Source organism: Bidens hawaiensis, unplaced genomic scaffold (genome assembly GCF_021521415.1).
Source record: "Bidens hawaiensis isolate Kalapana, Puna unplaced genomic scaffold, B.hawaiensis_p1.1 tig00001032_1, whole genome shotgun sequence".
In the NCBI taxonomy this organism is placed as follows: Eukaryota; Viridiplantae; Streptophyta; class Magnoliopsida; order Asterales; family Asteraceae; genus Bidens; species Bidens hawaiensis.
Genome location: NW_027491060.1, coordinates 2,769,439 through 2,776,114, shown reverse-complemented (window position 1 = coordinate 2,776,114; position 6,676 = coordinate 2,769,439).

Genomic DNA, 6,676 nt, shown 5'->3' with positions numbered 1-6,676 from the left:
TTGCCATTGTTGTTGTTGACTTTGAATCCAATTGAACCATAAGAATTTTGTGGTCCTCCACGACCACGTCCAGAATAGTTTTTCCCCCTCCCTCTGCCACCACGATACCGACCACCGCGACTACGTCCTCGGTCCGAGTGCTCACTACGATAATCAGGAGAGGAGTTGAGGTTTGTTCCGGTCTTGTTTGCGGTAGCATGAAGGGCGGTGGCGGCGCTAGCCGCAGCTCCGGCGGCTTGGACAGATTTTCTCGTTTCTTCACGGATAACACTTGAGCGAGCAGCGTAAAATGATGGCAGCGGGTGTGGGTTTTGTAGTAGCATGCCGATCCCTTCATATTGTTCGTTTAAGCCGGTGATGAGTTGAAGAACGAGATCATCATCGGTGACCGGGGCATCGACATTGGCGAGCTGATCTGCAAGAACCTTTAGTTCTTGACAATAAGCACTCGTATTCTGAAAATTATCAAGTCGGGTAGTAGCAAACTTGTTCTTTAAGTGAATGGCTCGGGAGGCTTTATTGTCGGTGAAAATGTCTTCTAGTGCTTTCCTAGCGGCTTAAGCCGTTGTGTTTTTCTTCATAATTGTGTTCAAGAGGTCGGTAGAGATGGTTCCATATATTCATTGAAGGACAATGGAATCGAGGCGTTCCCAGGAGTCTGCAGCAGGTGGTGGAGGGCTTTTGGGGTCTTCTTTGCTGGAAGATGTAGTCGAAACCGGTGGTTTGTTGTTGGTGAGGTGATCATAGACAAGGTAGGCTTTGCAGTGGATGGTGAATAGTTCCGACCAAGTCGTGTATTGGCCGGATTCCATCTCTAGGATGATGGTAACAAAATTTTTGATATTCGAATCCGTCACAGCGGGATGGAGCTTAGATTCCATGGTTGTTGAGAGGGGGTAAAAGAGATGGTAGAGGAGGGAGGAGGGATAGCAGGATCGGATGAATGATAAAGCGAAACAGCCGTAAAGTTGTGGGAGACGGCTATGGTTTCTTGGGGAGGGCTCTTGATACCATGATAGAATTGGTAAAGAGATATAATTTGATCCATGACTCCTCCTCTATTAACATCATATATATATATATATTGTTTACAATACAATCTTCTATATGAAGATAAGACTCAACAATAAATGCATTTTACATGAAAATAATATTGGCTAAAGATAACTCAATAATAAGTCTATTAGATACCGTCTAGTCTATTTCTCCTTGTTGTTTCTCGTTTAAATAAAAGAAAAAAAAGGTTAGTGGTTCTTTTTGCTATGAGATATAAACATTGTTTTGGCTTTATCTGAACTGAACTTTTAGAAAATAATAATTTTGTTGGGCCTGTCTTCTGTTTGAGCCTGTTTCTATCTAGTGTTTTTCGTTCAAACAAAAGAAAAAAAATATTATTTGCTTTGAGCTATAAACTTTGTTTGGGTTTCATTTGATTTGAACTTTTAAATTGGTTGAACTTTAAACAAATATGGATATTACATTGGTTGGACTTCAAGGAGTTTCATAAATACATGAGGTGATATAACTCGTTTAAGGGTTATCTGGGTTTGGTGAGACCCATGACCCGTGAAATTATTTTTTTATTATGATATGTTATAACAAATTTAAGAACTATCCGGGATTGGTGAAATCCGTACCCGTGAATTCGAATCAAACGCATGAAAAAGCCTCAAATCACAAATCAATCAATCTGATTGTTTGAAAGAGGGATTGTTAAACAAAAAGAGAGACACATAGAATTAACTGATAAACATTTATATAGATAAAAAGATAATACACTTACTTATGATAAGTTACACATACCGTCGTATAAAATTAATACACACTTTATAATATGTTACATACAAATTGTTATCCATGCATCAATCGTATTACTTGGTTAAGAACAAATTGTCTTAATTTATTACACACTAAACAAACACCCTTGCGTACAAGTGTTATCGTATTCTAGAAAATTTTAGAAGGTAACACGTTTCGTCGTCTTCACATTATATAGCAAACGAACTTGATTACCCTATAAATTAGATATTAATGGAAATTGTTTAACGCTACAAGTATCTTAAAACAAATTCAAGGACACCCGTAACCTAAAAACAGACTAATGAATAAACCTTAAAAAATGTTAAGCATCTTAGATCACTTTTGATTATGTAATTGGTTACTAAAAAGGAATTTTCATGATAAACACGCATTATTCTATGTTTCGTGTATAACTAGTTTATCCAAGTACCCATTCAAACTAAGATATAAAAGGACAGTTACTATATCCAAAGTTCTAACATATTTTAGAAAGACATCTTAATTTTATCATATTACTTAAAGAAGATTTGATTTAGGGCTGACACTTTTACCAGAAACTTGAAATCCAATCCGAGAAAACACGTACCCGAACTAACCCAACCCGAAAACCCGAACCCTAACTGAAGTAATTCGGGTTGGTTCTTCTGGGTTTCGGGTCAACCCGAAAAACCCGAATAAAGTTTTAGTTTTAAAACCAAATGATAATATGCCTATATTGATTGCTGTCAATCAGGGCAGGCCTTGGGGTGAGGCAAGGTGGTCGACAGCCACAGGCCCGACACCTGTTAAGCCCGGAATTTTTTTTATTTTTTAAATTATATTGTATTTTTATGAAATATCATATGTATATTTAATGTTTAAACTTAACTACATAACCAATAGTTTGGTCTAGTGGTAAAGGTTATTACTCCTAACCAAAAGGTTAGGGTTCAAGTCTCATTTGACTTATATTTAATCAATTCTTTATACAAAAGTTTTTTACACAACCCAAATTATAACAAAGTAAACCCATATAAAATTTAAATTGTTTAAACCCAACTAAAAACTTCTTTTACTTAAGGCCCAAAAAAAATTTCGCCTTCGACCCAATTTTTTTTTTTTTTTTTTTTTGCTTTCTCGGAGCCGGCCCTGCTGTCAATCCACATATTATGGATAGATTGTTAGTGTCATCTCCAACAGTTTTTGGTTCAAACTAGTCACATTCTGCCACATCAGCTTTCTTAAAAACCACATTTTTTACTCCACAATACACATTCTTAAACCATCTTTACATTTCCACATCATCACTTACTTTTACATTTATTTTTAAATAAGAATTTCACAATACTATAAAATATATAATCAATTTATGAACATACTTCTTGCGGATCGCTCGCATATGAACCCGAAGAGACTAGCGATTCACAAGAAAATATTTAACCGTTAAACTTGTCGTTACGTAAAAAATACATACAAAAAATACATATTTGTATATATGTATAATATTTTAATATATTTTATAAATATAAATATGGTGTGTGTATGTATATATATGTGTGTGTGTGTGTGTTTTGAAAGATGTGATGTTAGGTGGCCCACAATTGATAGTTTTTGGTGGTTTGAAAAACCAAACTTGAAACATTGGTTTTTAGTTCAAATCAAGCTCTACAATGGTTTCTTGGTTTTTAAGTTGGTTTGAACTAAACAAAAACCACCAATGGAGATGCTCTTAATGTTTTCGATTTATGACTAAAAACAACATAATCGAACACTATAATCATGACATATTGAAGACGATTATGTTAGTTTGTTTATTATGGTTAAACTTTATTAAATGTTACACTTTTTTAGATTGTTTTACCGGGTTATTTTCGTTCTTTTATTGGTTATTTTACGCTACAAATGAAAAAGAACATGTTAACTTTTGTTTTAGTGTTGCAGTCCTTTAATTTTCGTTTGTTTTCTAGGGTACTCGAAACCCGATTAACCCAACCCAAGAAAACCCGAACCCAAACTATCCGAACCCGAAAAAACCATTAGGGATTTGGGTTGGGTTTCGGGTCTAGTATTTGAGCTTTGAAACCCGAATAACTCGGCCGGAAAAACCCGAAACCCGAAGAACACCCCTAATTTGATTATTACACAGTTGCAGTACGAATATTACGAAAAAAAGAAGTTGGTGAAGCTGTGGGGGTAAATCTAAAAGTTTAAAAGTTATATTTAATGTTTATAAAATGATAAATTTGTTAGAGCAAGTGTTATGGTCCATATATGGGGTGCCGCTATGCTTGTATGGCATCCACCCCGGTTCCAAACACCACCACCCTTAAAATTTCCAGGCGCCACCGGTGCTTCATGCCAAAACAATGGCACCGCTCCTACTCCTACCATGATACGCCAAAGCAACACGTATGATACTTGTGTTTAAATATTCGAATTCTAAAATTTAGATTTTATTTACAAGTTAAACAAAAATCAAATATTAAAATAACTATCTATACACGCACCAAACTTGAATTTTACTCTTGTGTGTAATGGTAGAATAATTTGAACCAATTTGCATTGGACTGACAAGTGACACCGAGTATCCAAATTTAAATAAATTGAAAGTAAAAAAAGTTACAAAAATAAAACTACTTGTATAATATTTAATTAACTTAAAAAGAAAAAGATAAGAGTCCAGCTAAAACCCAAAGATGAAGTGGAGTTTACCACGAAATATGCGGCCCAAGATTTAACACATGAATCTATATTGAAATTAGTAAAACTTAAAACCCAATTTGCATTTATGACAATCTTGGGCCGTTGGTGATTCCAAAATAAACTGTGGTAACAAGAATTGGGCCTTCGCTCATAAGTAGAGCCGTAGAGGTGTAAAAATAACCCGAACCCGGTAAAAAAACCCAGATCCGGATTTTTATACCCGCGTTTTTAATAGGCGAACCCGGACCCGAACCTACCTGTAGGGAGGTATGCATTTCAGTACCAATACCCGTACCTGGAACCGGACCCGATTTGTAACTGGTAATACCCAAAAACCGGAACCGGTTCCATACCCGGAACTGAATATTTCCAATTCCCGAAACTGAATTTTTAAAATACCCGATATATACCCGAAAAATATCTGAAAAATACCCGAAAATACCCTTGAAAAGTGCAACCCAAAACTCAATATATATCCAAAAAAAGCCTAAAACAACCTAAAAATAAGGTTGTTTCAATACCTGAAAATAGAGTATTTAAATTTTATGTTTTAAATACCGGTTCTAAACCCAACCTGAATCTGGAGGGTACGCAAATGGGGTTGCATAAGGCTGTAAACCAACCGAGCGAACACGAACAAGGGCTTGTTCGTGTTCGTTTGTTAAGAAGATAATGTGTTCACGAACGATTCCCGAACACTTACCAAACGAGATTTTATGTTTGTTCTTTCATTAAGGAAACTAATGTGTCACAAACAGTTCACGAACACAAACGAACACAAATAAAATCGGCAAAGCTTAAAGATTAAAACCGATGTATTCATAATTGTGAATACTGAAAGCATGTAAAAGAATTGAACGTACACGAACAAGGGCATATTCGTGTTTGTTCATTTAACTTTAAACGAATACGCACACTTAGTCGAACAAATATTTATGTTCATGTTCGTTTATTTAAAAAATGGACATTTGAGTTTGTCTATGTTCGTTTGTTTAAAATCTAAACGAATATAAATGAACATATATGAACACAAACAAACATAAAAGAACATTAATGAAAACACTTAAATAAAAACAAATTAACAAATATAAGGTTTAAAGTAGATGACTCATCAAATAATATTTAATTATTTTTTATTAATAAATAAATAAACAGACATGAACAAACATAAATAATCGAACATAAACGAACGTTCATGAACATAAATGAACGAACGGACCTTGTGTTCATGTTCGTTCGTTTAACTAAACGAACAAAAACTTTTTGTTCAAGTTCTTTCGTTTATTGAATAAACAAACATAAACGAACTTCTGCTGAACAATTCACGAACAGTTCACTAAATGTTCGGTTCGTTTACAGGCCTAAGGTTGCATATTCCGAGGGAAGTTTTACATCAACTAACTCGTTTTCTCCTTCTGATTAAAAGCTCTAAAACAATTTGAAATTAAAAAAAAATTAACGAAACTAGGACTATTAAAATCTAATTAGCCTTATTTAAGTTATGAAACTCTGTTGAGGTTCAATGAGAAACATATAGTGTGAAATGTTCGACTGGTTACAATAATTTTTTAAGAAATGATTATTACTAGACAACTACAAAACGTTGAAATTATAAAAATTTAATTGGCTTTAAACAACTTTTATTTTTATAAGTGTTATTTATGAATTTTATTAATTTTATGTGATTTTTATTTTTAAGAATGCAGTCTATGTAAATCTTACTTTTAATGTTATTTTTATTTGATACTTTTTAAATTTATTGATCTTATAAATTTATTTAAATTAATATTTTAGGAAAAAAACAAGTATACTTTTAATTTACTTTATATATATATATATATATATTATATATATATACAAATGTGTTGGAAATTAAGGCGAGTAGGCCGCACCACCCTCGTCCGTTCCTTCATCTACAACAACAAGCTGCCCCGGGCAGACTTGGCTACACAATGGTAGAGTCGTGGAGATGGTGTGACTCTCGTCCGCCTCCCTTGCCACCTCAAACGGACTCGATTAAAGGAGGCCGATGTGAATGCTAAATGAGTAAATTCTATGTACATTTTAGTTTATATAATAATAGTCGGTCTCGTCTCAATAACATTTTGAAATATGCGTATATATATTCATGTATTTGGTCACTGTTTTTCCACGTTGACAAAAAAGAGATGAAGACGAAATACCAACGAGTACT